Raw genomic sequence first — 14,717 nt, forward strand, 5'->3', positions numbered from 1 at the left:
TTATGTTGTAGACATGAAAGCTCGGATTAGATCCCAAGCAACTTCATTCCTTTCCCCCAATTAAAAAAAAAAAAAGAAGTGATGTTGAAAAGTATGGTTTGTTATGTTCAAGTATTTTGCTTTGCTGTTAAAATTTGCAATAGAAAGTTAAAATGTCTATTTTAGACATGATGTTAGAAAATAAAATAATAAATTTATTTAAATTATATTTAAATAATTTAATATAATTATATATAAAATGTGAATTTTATATATATTTTAAATAATTAATATAAATTATTTATAAAATAAATGGTACATAAAATATTTAAGAAATAAATATAATGATAAATTTTATTTAAATTGATGTAATTATTAAATACCCTTTACATAATCTATATAAATAAGGATATTTTAATAAATATACTTAAAAACACAAAAGCATGAAACCCAAATTTTGTGTTTGGAAAGAAAAACAGTTAATATTTTTTTGATCCCAAAAGTAATTTGCAGTTGGTTATTTTTTAGGTTAAAAATTGCTTTTGAAACTCTGTGAGCAATGAAAAACAAGGCTTAAGATTGGTTGGTGAGGGTTATTATAAAATTATTTGATAAATGTATATTTTACACTTAAAATATATATATCGGAATAAGAAAATATTAAATTCTTGATTGAATTAATGTCACAAATTAATTATATAATTTAAGTAAAAAAATTAAAAAAAAACCCCATAATTTAATATATCTTGAACTATAAGTTGTAGTATTATTGAATAAAAAATAATTTAATTGTAAAAAAAAAGTAATCTAATATATCTTCGTATATGGGTGATGATGTGGCATGAGGATTGGAGGCGAAGGTTGATGTATGAAATAGCACAATTTTGGGTATTTTAGTTTGAATTGGGAATAGGTAACATGCAATAGCAAATGCTTCGGTTGGGTCTCATTATTTTAGAAGATAGATAAAGGTGTTGGGTCTCCACTGTTTTTAGAATTATAGTGATAGAGGCCCAATGAGTAGTAGTTTGGGACTTTTTTTGGAAGAATATTGGTGACGAGAGAAACAGTAAGTGTTATCCGGGGTGGATATTTTAAGGGTAAACTATTAAAATAGTCACTTTTGTTTGGTTCAGGTTACATTTTAGTCATTTATGTTTGAAATGTTACGTTTTAGTCACTTATGTTATCATGATGTAACATTTTAGTCACTGAGCCGTTAATTTCATTAAGCGTGGCACATTAAATCATCATTTCAAACAAAATTCTAGGTTAATTTATACAATCGGTCCCCATATTTTTTCGTTTGGAGCAATTTAATTTTTTTCTTTTATGTGTTTTTTTTAACTTTCTTTCTTTTCCATTCTCTTATGCTTCTCCCTTTGTTTTCCTCCTTTCTCCATTTCTTTCAACGTAGTTTTGCTATGTTTTATTTTTTTGAACAATTTAATTTTTTCGAGTGAGGCGAGCTTTTGGACTAGTTACAAATGGAAAACATAGAAAAACTATGTTAAAAGAAATGAAGAAGGGAGGAAAACAGAGGGAGAAGCAGAAGAGAATGGAAAAAAAAGTTAAAAGAACTTAAAAGAAAATTTTAAAATTGTTTAAAATGAAAAAATATAGGGACCAATTGTAGAATTTAACCTAAAATTTTTGTTTGAAATGATGATTTAACATGCCATATCAGCTTACCGTTACACCATTGTTGGTAATTAATGACTCAGTGACTAAAATGTTACAACACGATAACGTAAGTGATTAAAATGTAATATTTCAAACATAAGTGACTAAAATGTAACCTAAGGCAAACAAAAGTGACTATTTTGGTAGTTTACCCATATTTTAATTTCAATAAAAAAGATATTTATTTGTTATTGTGTTTCCTATGACTGTTTATTGTTGCCACCTCCAATCCAATTAAATCTCTTACTTAATCGTAAATTATTAACATATTAAAAGCACCAAAACATCCTTCTCCACAATCTCGGCTCTCTATGTCACTCTCAAACAATTCAACGCCAAAATATTCTCCTGCAATATTTTTCTATGAAAGCAATTGTATCAAATTTTGTATGCATTTTTACCTATTTAAATATCTAACATAGAATAATGATATTTCTCATTTTTAATATATAGTGTTATTTTTTACTGGTAGGTTTATGAATATACAAGCAATTCCAGTTGATGAACAATGAAACTAGGGGATGGAATTCGGTTCTGAGCAAAAGGCATAAAGTACTACAATGATTACGCCAAAGAAGTTGATTTTGGTATTCAAAAGGTGTACAGCCCATTTTTCGCCCGGGCCCATTTACAAAAAAAAACCATTCACTACCCAATAAACCTAACCCAACTATTACAAACCTAACCCATAAACCTACCTAAGCCCAAATCAGCAACCCAATTCAGCCCAATAGCCCCAAGCCCATTTTCTCTAAAAAAATCAGCCTAGGGTTTCAGAGACAGAAACCCTAGGTGCCGCCCCTGTGACCTTTGGTTCTCTGACGCCGCCGGATGTCCCGTCTGTCGTCGCCTCTGTCCCATCCACCGTCGCCCATTAAATGCCTGCAAAACGAAAAGAACAAGCAAGCAGCCAGATAATAGAAAATAGGAGTAGATCGGCTATAAAAGCCGAACCCCATCTCTGTATTTGCTTCTTCCTTTTGTTTTACAAGATTCGAATAAAAAAAACAGATCAAAAAAAGAACAAAAAGGTTGATTCAAAAATTCTTTTTTTTTCTGTTTTTGTATATTATCTTTTTTACTCTCTGTTTTTTGTTGTTGTTGTTTTTTACTATTCTTTTAAACTACAAGCGAAACGAAAGAGAAAAGAAACAGGACACTTACCGGTCTCGAAAGCCCGTCGGTTGGAATCGGATCGAAAAAGGGACGAAAGGTCCCTCCCTTTTCGGCTTGTCGGGTCTAAAGGATCGGGTCTTAGAGTGGGGATCGAGAACGGGGTTAAAAAACCCTCTCTTCTCGCTCCGACCACCGCCCGTGACGGAGCATAAGCCTCTGTACGGCCGTTCACTGACGGGGACAATGGCCGGTTTCTGGGTTTATAAAAAAAAGGGGGGAAGAGAATTTTGCTTTGTTTTTTTTAGTTGAGACAGAAAATGAAGTTCAAAAAATATTTTTGGTTTAAATAACCATTTTGAAACGGTGCCGTTTGAGGCACTTCGACGACCATGTGATGACCGACCTGTGGGGAGGATCCGCGCCTTTTTTTAGTTTTTGGGTTATTTGCGCAAGCAGTCCCCCTGAGTTTGCAGCGCATTACAATTTGATCCTTTTTCGTTATTTTCTTTTTTAATTTGGCCCTGAAATTTTACTTTTGTTTCGATTTAGTCCACCGCTGCGCTGCGTTTTGGGGGCTTTGGTTTATTCGCAGTTTTGGTTCCCCTTTTTTGGCGCGTATTGCAATCTAGTCCTTCTGTTTTATTTATTTGAATTTACCAAAGATTTTATTTTTACTTTAATTTAAGTCCTTTGTAGTATCTTTATTATTATTATTATTATTATTATTATTATTATTATTATTACCTATTTATTTATGTTTATTTTATCTAAATTTTCAGTATATATATATATACATGCATATATTTTTATTATAATGTTATTCATTACTATTGTTTCATGTGGTGTTAATTAATTAATTTATTTACATGCACATTATTATTATCATTTACTTAAGTGCTTTAATTTTTATTTGTTTATTTACTTTTATTTGATGATTTCTTTTATTATGTATTTGCCATCTTATTTATTTATCTTTTCTAATTTTGCTTGTATTACTTGCATTATCATCATTATCGTTATTTTACATTCTTTTTACTCGAATTTATCGAAAAAAACAAAAAATTTCAAAATAAAAGTAACAATCGGTATTTGAGATCCTCGAAAGAATCGAGCCCTAACGTATTGGGTTTCGATTTTCTTCGTTGGATCTAGATAATCGAAGTTATTCTTTTTTATAAAAAATGACATAAATAAAACTCGTTATTGAGAATTCAATACGTCGTGTCCTAATGTATTGGATGTGATACGTTGATTTCTCGAGATGAGAATTTTTCAAAATAAATGCAATATTCAATGTTTAACATTTGAAGAAATTGTACCCTAACGTATTGGGTCACAATTTTTTCATATGACTTAAACAATCAAACATTTAAAAAAAAAACTTTTCTATGCGAGTTTAGATTTTCTCATTTCGGGAGAGGTAAGATATCGTACCCTAACGCATTGGGTGTGACATTTTCTCTTTTTGAAATGAAAAAGTCTTAATGAGCAGCTCGATTTTTATAAGTTTTCTTTTTTCAAAATAAGGATCGTATTTTTAAAATTCTTCAAGGTTCTCAATTTTCGACATCAAGACATTAAGTAATCAACTAGGTACCAATTTTGGGCGTATCGAGGGTGCTAATCCTTCCTCGTGCGTAACCGACTCCCGAACCCGTTTTTTTGAATTTCGTGGACCAAACTTGTTGTTTTAATAAAATCAAACCGTTTATTAAAAACAACCAATTTTTGAGGTGACCCAATCACACCTCATAAAAAAAGGATTGGTGGCGACTCCCGTTTCATTTTTCAAAACCCAAGTCGACCCCGTTTTTCATCCAAAAAAATGGTGTCAACAAAAGGAATATGTAAATAAGTGTAAAAAGAATTGTTTTGTAACATCAAGAGAGCTCACAAGCTTCAAAGAAGGCATTCGTAAACAAAAGAAAAAAGATGTTTTGGTTTGCCCTTCTTTGCATTCTAAATCTCCTCTCATTCAATTTTGATTCCCAAACTTATTTCTTTAGATTTTATGATTCCACAAGCCATAAATCTCTATAATATTTCAAGAAAAACATCCAAGAACATCATAGATTTCTCTATTATTGAATTTTTGGGTTTTTAGGGTTTTTGATCAAACATTTAGTTTTTGTCAACTAAGGTAACGATTTGATTCTTGATTAGTTTTTGATGTTATTTGATCCTTTAAATTGAGTTTTTAGTCGTTAAATCGCATGATTTAAATAAAAGCCGAAAATTGGGTTGTTAATGGTGGATTTCAAGATTTTGGGTAAAAATATGGTTTCAAAGTGTTTTTCAATTAGTTTTGACATGATTAGAATGTTTCTAAACTTACTTTAAAGTTTCATTGAATATTTCCAACGTTTTAATGAATTTTCGTTAAAATTGCCATAAACATGTCGAAAATTTCAATACCATTAATTGGGTAGTTTTGAGTAGTTTAAAGGTTGAGAATCAGTCGTAGGTGAATAAATAGATGAATAGAATTAGTTTTAGTAAAAAATATTAAGTATAGGTCGAGATAATTGAAATTCAAGTTTGCTTTGTCGAAGGTTTCGATTACAAGAGAATATAGCTTAGGCTTGCGTTTTTGGTTAGTATAGGTGAGTCTTTGGTTGCTAATTGATGGTATATGTTGTGTGGTTGGTATGTGTGAAGCATTGGAACCATTGGAACCTTCTACGAGTAAGGCGAAAGGCAAGGAAAAGCTAGTTTAAGCTTTCGGTAATTAGGCGATAACGTGATTAGTGACTGTTTGGAATCACTATTTGTAGACACGATTCAATGTGTTAATTGGGAATTGAGATGTGATGCTTTGATATGTGTTATGTGTTCATGATGACGGTTATGCAAGTGTAAATGTAGACATGTTTTACATGTTATATGATAGTGATGATATTGTGCTAATGATGCAAATATACAGTGATAGTGAGCGGAAAATTGGTAAGTAATATGTGTGTTTAATAACAAATATTTTGGCCTTATGAACTTTGAGACCGTTAGATATAGTTGGCATGTCATAGGATTGTGAGTACTCACCTATATGTTTTATGTGATTTGGGCATTAAGGCCCTAAGACATGTTGGAGAGATAAGGGAATGTGAGCTAAGCTCCCATTCAACGAGACATGTTCGGTGTGTTGGAGAGTGTTAGCTTTACGCTACACTTTTTGGGATATGTTTGACTTTACGAGTCATTTGGTTTATTGGAGATCTATGTATTCGATGTGTGGTGATAAAGCCTATTTTTATGTTTCATAGCCTCAAGTGCCAAATTATCATTTAAATGTGATCTTATTTGTTGTGATAATATGATGTGAGATGGATGCATAAACATGTGAATAATATGCTAAATGAGTTTATTTAAGTTTCATAAAAATGTTAGTATGTTCTCATAGTAAATTGCGTATGTAATTGTGGTTTGAGTCGTTCTCACTTAACTTGTGAATGCATGTGAATATATAAGCTAAATTTGTGGGTTATTGAAGCATGTATACGTTGTTTAGTCTTGATGAATTATTGTAAAATGAATTAATGAAGCATGAACACGTAATTTTGACTTGATTAGAATATGGTTTTGAATTTGTTGTAGTGTGCTCTTGTTTAACCTTTGATATTGTGTATACATTGTGGTTACCCCGACATTCACTGAGCTTGTTAAGCTCACCCACTCTTTTTTAAACCATTGTAGATTAGTTGTGTTCCGGTGTGAGCAATGTGGTTCTAAGAAAGTGATCTAAGTAAGACGTTAGCTTATTTTGTAGGTGTATTATAATTATTATTTTGAATTGTAGGAATAAGGCAATGTGGTAGAAATGTTGCATGATATTGCCATGATGCTTTAGCTAATTTTGCCTTGATGTCTTGAGTATTTTCGTAACTTATTTGCTCTTAGGATTTAAGGACTTAGACCTTGATATGTCGATTCTTGCTCAAACATAGTTTGATGTTTTAAACTGTTATTGTAGTTGTTTCGATGATTGTTTGAAGAGGTGAAAGTTGCATGTTGATTAGATTTAAGTTAGGTTGAGTTAATTGCTTTAAAATGTTGTATTTTTGCGGTTTAGAGAAGAGGTATCAATATTCAGGTTTTAAAAATGATACTTCTATGATATTTCGTTGTGTAAGAAGTCAATTTTGTAAGTTGGTATAGATACCTTATCACGAGTATCAATACTCGGGGTAAAATAATCGATACTTTAATAAATGTACTGGTATTTTCTAGGATTTGATTTTTAGACGAGAAATAGAATGTTGTTTTGGTACTGATTTTCCAATTGGTATCGATACCACTTAAGGTAAATATTCATACATTTGATTCAGTATCGATACCTACGTGAATAATTCTGAATTTTTGTTTGGTGGTCTAAAAGCATGTTTAATTCTCATTTTAAGTTCGTTTGATGAATGTTGAGCATGTTTTAATGATTACTGAAATATGTGTGACTTGTAATTATTCAATAGCTAAATTGGAAGATGTCTACTTAATAATGAGACCATTTGTAATGCTTATGATGTGTGACAGTGGTGTGACAATCTGATATTCAGGCTCGGCAATCGGGCCGGGTATAGGGTGTTACATACAACATACAATATATGTAACACCCCTTACCCGTATCCAACACCGGAATAGGGTACGAGGCATTACCAGAACACATACATTTGTAAACGTATTTAACCGAGTTATAAAATTTTATCTAAATTAAAACTTTCAAAATTATTAACATGCTTTTATAACTCTTCACAACATATCCTCAAAATATTATAATCTTAATAAATAGGGCCTACGAGACCCGATACATACTCATGCAATTCAATGCTTCATTTCCATTTCATTCAATTTGCAATTTCTCATGCTCACAATTTAAATCATATCACTAGCAATTTCCATTTAATTCATATACAATTCAATGTCATTAAGTTTAACACTAATACGTATTTACCATTTAACTCAACGTTTATCGATTATACTATTCACTAACACATTTATGAAATTCTCAATTTTGCAATGAAAATATCACTTTAGCTTAAGAACAACATCATCCTGGTATAAATACACTACCACTTATCCATTTACTTTAATTCTTTTAGGCCCATGTGTCACTTACCATCCTTAATCAAATTAGGGAACGGTTATGGAAAATTGAGTACTTCACTTCCACTTTTCCATAGTATAACTATGGTCTTGCATATGATCACTTATCACTTTCCGAAGCCATAGCACTGCCACGGTCTTACACGGATCACATTTATCACTTGTCACTTGTCCCTAATCAGATAAGTGTAGCTAAAGCTACCATTTATCACTTGTCACTGATCAGATAAGTGTAGCTAAAGCTACCACTTATCATTTGTCACTTGTCACTGATCAGATAAGTGTAGCTAAAGCTACTACTTATCACTTGTCACTTGACACTGATCAGAAATACTCAAATCCGGCGTTCCGCTCAATTTGATCATTTATTCAATTTTCACATTTTTATTTTATTCTCAATCCATCAACAAATAAATATCATCATATACTATATAATTTATGAAATTAACATTTAATCATTAAATTTCAGCCATATGAACTTACTATTTCATTATGTTTCCACACTCGTTTCCTATGCACATCACACAAGATATAAACATATCGTTCAACCATAGTCGCAAGCTAGTGTATTTAAACATAACTCTGTTTTTTAACTAACCACATGATAAACCATTTCACTAGAGATTACATAATTTAAACCTTACCACCCTTTTCATGATCACAGGCATATTTTCAATTAGGCACTTACCATTTCAATGCATAACTTATAAATTTAATGTGGCATAATCTAGCCACTATTTGGCCAAAGCCTAAGCATGTACACCAAATATGTTAGCCAAATACACATATAGCATAAGCTTTATAAGCATGGATAAGCACAACATTTATTCATGTATCATGCTTACCAACATGTGTTAATTCATAAACCATTCATGACATTATTTCATGCCAAATAATATACCGAATATACCATACACACATACTATGAAACTATATTTTCACACATGAGTTTAAACCATGACCAATAATGCACAAATATAAGCATCACTTCTATTTCATCGTTTATCAATTATAATTAAGCATATGACCAATTATACACAAATCATTCATATATTTCCCAATTTTCCTCCTCCTCCTCTCCATTCCACATCCTTAATGTGTATAACACACTTAAACAACATTAACTATAATTTCACTATTCACTCACATGTATATTCAAAGCTGTTTATCCGAGTCAGAGTCACTAAATTATTTTTATCTAGAGCAACAGAGCTCCTAATTTTACCTGAAACTAGACTCGCATATCTTTTTACCTTAAAATTTTCAAAATTTTGGGTTTAGCCAAATAGTACAGTTTATTCTTTAAAGTTTCCCCTGTTTTGCTGTCTAACAGTTCCGACCACTCTTCACTAAAAATGAATTATCTAATTGTAAAAAATTTGAATGATGTTTCTGCTTGTTTCCTTTGAAAATAGACTCATTAAGGATTCTAAGAATATAAATTATAACTCATAAATATTTTTCTTAAATTTTTTATGATTTTCCAAAGTCAGAACAGGGGAACCCAAAATCATTCTGACATTGTCTCACAAAATTTATTATATCTCATAATTTACACCGTTTCTTCTATGAGAAACTAGACTCAATAAGATTTAATTTCATATTTTATTCACCTTCTAATCCAATTCCCACAATTTTTGGTAATTTTTCAAAGTTAAACCACTGCTGCTGTCCAAAACTGTTTTACTGCAAAATGTTGATTTCCATTTTGCCCAAAATTTCACAGTTCATACAATTCAGTCCTTACTCAATTAACCCCTCAATTAAGCTAATTTTTCTCAATAAGTTCACAACTATTGAAATTCAGAATTTCCACATATAACCCTAACTTCAAACTCTTTTACTATTAGGTCCCAAACATTCACTTTCTATTCAATTCTTTCAATAAAATCAGCATATGAACAATTTAAAGCTCTAATTCCATGCTAAATCATCATATACTTCCAGCATGTATTCATAGAAACTTTCAACTTCTTTCATAGAATCAAAAACTAATGAATACAACTAGTGGGCCTTGTTGTAAAAGTCACAAAAACACAAAAATTTCAAGAAATAATCAAGAATTGAACTTACTTGGAGTAAAAATATGAAGAACCAGCTTAAGGAAACCCTTCTATGGTGTTTTAGCTGATGAGAATGTAGAAAAATAAAGAGAAATCTAGATAATTCCACTTCAATCCTTGCTTTATTAAGTAAATTTTGTAATATTCCAATTTTGCCTTTAATTCTACTTATTTTCTTGCTGATTTTGTACCTTTGCCGTCCAGCCCAAATAGACCTTGGGTCTATTTGCCTTTTAATCCCTCTTCCTTTTATCATTTAAGCTATTTAATCATTTCTCATTATTTTGCATTTATTACAATTTAGTCCTTTTTGTTCAATTAATTATCGGAACTTTAAAATTTCTTAACGAAACTTTAATACTAACTTTTTAACACTCCATAAATTTTTATAAAAATATTTATGGCTCGTTTTAGAATCTCTGCAGTCTCGATACCTCGTTTTTGATTCTAATTATTTTAACATTTATTTCTAGTGCACTATTCACTATTTCAAAAATTTTTCTAACTTCACATTTAACTAATACTCACTAAATTAATAATATTTTCTACTCATTTGTCGAATTTAGTGATCTCAAATCACCGTTCTGACACCTCTAAAAATTCAGGCCATTACATTTTTCCTCGTCGGATTTGTGGTCCAAAAACCACTATTCCGACTAGGCCTCAAAATCGGGCTGTTACAATATACCCTATTGGCATGCTAATTGTATCCTATCCTATGTTCATTCGGGCTCAATATACAAAACTGCATAATATATTGTTATTCAATTACCTTTCTCACCTTGAATCATCTTTATGATTACTTCATTAACTATATCTATGTATTCAAAAAAATCATAATTCACTAGTTGTAACACCCCATACCCGGCCTAGACGTTAAGGCTAAGTTTGGAAAGCTACATCAAATCATATCAGAAAGTTCAACTTTTAACTATTCAAAATTTAACTTTTAGAAATCATTTAAGTAGTTGAACCAGCGTAGAAATACAAAGTTATAATCAAAAATCCAAGATAAAACACACTATAGTATAAGTTTAATTAAAATAGTAAAATAACTAGACAAAGGTGACCGAGCTCCCATCACATCGAGCCGTCTAAGTCGATGGGTTACCTGAAATTCAATCAAATGAGTTGATAGACACCGTGTGTAACTTATAGTTTTTATTAAGCATAAATTATAGAACAGATCCTCAGTTTCTCATAATTAAAACAGTTCTCAGAAGTAGAAAAAAATATATAAGTTTTAGATACAGATTACAACAAATACAGATGTAAATTTCCTACCCATAACTGCTACATACCATCTCCGTTCAACCCACACACCAAAAAGGGTATCAAGTACTCTTTCATCCATACACACCATATAATGATTGTATGTCACATTCAAAATGTCGCAGATTAGCTGTCAGAACAAAATGCGATAACTCACCAGAAATATATACATATATGTGGCTTAGCCACCTATCTTGGCAAATTATTAAACTGCCCACACTTTCTTCTTATTCAATCCCACCCCAATGCAGATGCAAATTTACAGATACAGATATAAGCATACGATATTACAGATTCAAATTATACTTATTTAATACAGAATACACTTACTCACCAGTCTACATATCGATGAAATATATAATAGTTTGTACAGAAACGGATTATCAATTAGGGTTTTATATCCCAAATCGAACCATACAGAATCTACGGTAGGCCTATGTTCGATTGAAACGACGTTTACAACCCTAACAAAAAATCTCATATTTTGACCCATACGCCCGTGTGGCTCACCTCATTGCCACACACTGCCTGACACACTGTCATATGGCTCAAAACAATGAGTTACACGATTTAACACACGACCAAACACATGCCTATATGACTCAAAACACAATATCTCACACAGCTTGGACACACGCCCGTGTCCCTGGCCCGTGTGACTATAATTCCAAGACAGTGAGTTACATAGCCCGGACAGATGCCCGTGTCCCTAGCCTGTGTGACTCAAATTTCAAAACAATGAGTTACACGGCCTGTCGCACAGCCGTGTGACCCACACAGCCTACCACTCAACCGTGTGGTGTCAATAGTCATGTTTTTTAGCTTTTGTAAAACGTAGAAATCAAGGTTTTCGTTACACACCTGATACGATTTTGTCGTAGAAGCAACCAAATTAATCCCGAAGCTTAAAAATGACATTCGATTTCCCAATCAAATAATTGTATTCACAAACAAACCGCTAACCACATCCAAATCAAAATTACGTCAAATAACTTCAACATGAAAGTCCAACTCAAAAAGTTTAGCACTTACCCTCGCACATAATAGCGAAACACAGTCTGAATTTGATGAAGGAACTTCACTTTGGAAGTTTTCTCCCAAAAAGGAAAACAATTGATTCCTTAACAGAAAGTTTAGAACGAGACGACAACGTTTTAACCTTGACAAAAATAGACAAAGTCAGTAAAAAATAACAGAAAATGACGACAAAACTTACTCCAATACCTTTTAATCTAACGAGAACCAACCCAATTTCGTAACAATCCAACGGTAATTTATCACAGAAAGAAAAAAGAAAAGAAAAAAGGACGAATGTTTAGAAAAGAAGAAGATAGGAAAGTAACGAAAAAGTAAAAGAAAGTTAAAATGTTAAAGAATAAGGGATTTTTGAACAAATTAAATCAATTTAAAAAAATAAAAATAAATTGAATTCATGAAAGAGTGTAAAAATTTTTTTGTATTACTTTCGCAAAGATTTGAACACGTGATTAGAGAGAATACAGAAGCTTAATCATTGAACCAACAGGCTCATTCTTAACACAAAATTACATTGAATTATACTTAAGTCAGAGGATCAGGAATAAGGGTCCAATCAAACAAAATAATAAAATTTTCAAAAGCGGGATTTGAACCCCTGACCTTTGGCACGCAAACAGGGCACTTAGTCACAAATACAAAACTTAATTATAACAGGATTTAGCTAACAACACTTAAGTTTTTGGGACGTTACAACTCTTTCCCACTAAAAAAATTTCGTCCTCAAAATTTACCTGATACAAATAGATTTGGATATTGCTGACGAATCGAATCCTTGAGTTCCTAAGTGGCTTTCACAGTGCCATGATTTCGCCACAAAACCTTAACTAGAAGAACGGTTTTCCTCCTCAATACCTTAACATCACAATCTAGAATCTAAACAAGCTCTTCCTTGAAAGTTAGATCCGGTCATACCTCAATATCCTCGACAAGAACAATATGATACGGGTCAGACCGATACCATCTTAACATAGAGACATGGAACACAGCATAAATTTGATCCAACTCAAGAGATAGCTCTAGCTGATAGGTGACATGTCCGATGCGTTTTAGAATACGGTAAGGTCCAATCAACCTCAGACTTAATTTACCTTTACGCCCAAATCGAAGAACCTTTTTCCATAGAAAAACTTTCAGAAATACCTAGTCACACACAAAGTACTCAATATCATGCCTTTTTAAGTCTGCATACGATTTTTGTCGATCGAAAGCTGCCTTCAGACATTCTCGAATCAATCTAACAGTATTCTCAGTCTCAGAAACTAGCTCGGGACCCAAAACTTGACGTTCACCTAACTCAGTCCAACACAAAAAGGTACAAAATTTATAACCATACAAATCTTCGTAAGGCGTCATTTGAATGCTAGACTGAAAATTGTTATTATACGCGAACTCAACTAGTGGCAGATAGTCTTTCCAACTACCACGGAAGTCGATTACACAACTCTGCAGCATATCTTCCAAAATCTGAATGACTCACTCAGACTGTCTATCAATTTAAGGATGATACACAGTACTGAAATCCAATCGGGTAATTAAGGCCTCGTGAAGCTTCTTCCAGAATCAAAAGGTAAAGCGCAGGTCTTTTTCAGAGATGATCAAAATTGGAAGTCCGTGCAATCTTACAATCTCAGAGACATACAACTTAGCCAACTTCTGAAGTGAATAGTTTGTCTTGATAAGGAGAAACTACACAGACTTGGTCAATCGATCCACAATGACCTAAATAGAGTCCTTCTTAGAGTGTGTCAAAGGCAACCCACTAACGAAGTCCGTAGTCACACGTTCCCACTTCCAATGGGGGAATTTTAACTGGTTATAGTAGACCTGAACTTACCATATGAACTTACCAGGACCAAATTACATAAATAACAAAAATAGGGACTAATTAGTAATTTTTCTCTTCTCCACAATTTTCTACTAGTTCTTGATCATGCAAGAGTAACTATGATGATAAAAATCTTGGAAGTGCTTCCATGGTGTATTCAGTTTCTCCTAATGAAAAAGAATAAAGATGATAGTTTTTCTTTTGTTTTTGCTTTGTTTGTGATTTAACTAATTTACATAAATGCCATTAACTAATATATTTTTAATTTAAATTAGAAATGGCTTAATTGCCATATAAATCCCTACCATAATGATTTTTCATCCCTTTGACTCAATTAAACTAATATTCATGAACTTTTGCACTTTTTACAATTTAGTCATTTTACTTAATTAACTATATAAACATCAAATTTACCTAACCAAATTTTAATACACCTATATTTACGAGCTCGGTTTATAGAAAGAAGGTCCCGATACCTCATTTTCTAAAACCACTTGACTTGTTCAATAAGTTAAAATTTATCAGATCAAAGTTATATATATTACCATATTTGACTTGTAAATATTAAATAATAATATTTACGGACTCACTTGTCAGATTTGAGGTCCTAAAACCACTGTTTCCAACACCACTGGAAAACAGACTGT

This window comes from Gossypium raimondii, chromosome 11 (assembly GCF_025698545.1).
Source record: "Gossypium raimondii isolate GPD5lz chromosome 11, ASM2569854v1, whole genome shotgun sequence".
Taxonomy (NCBI): Eukaryota; Viridiplantae; Streptophyta; class Magnoliopsida; order Malvales; family Malvaceae; genus Gossypium; species Gossypium raimondii.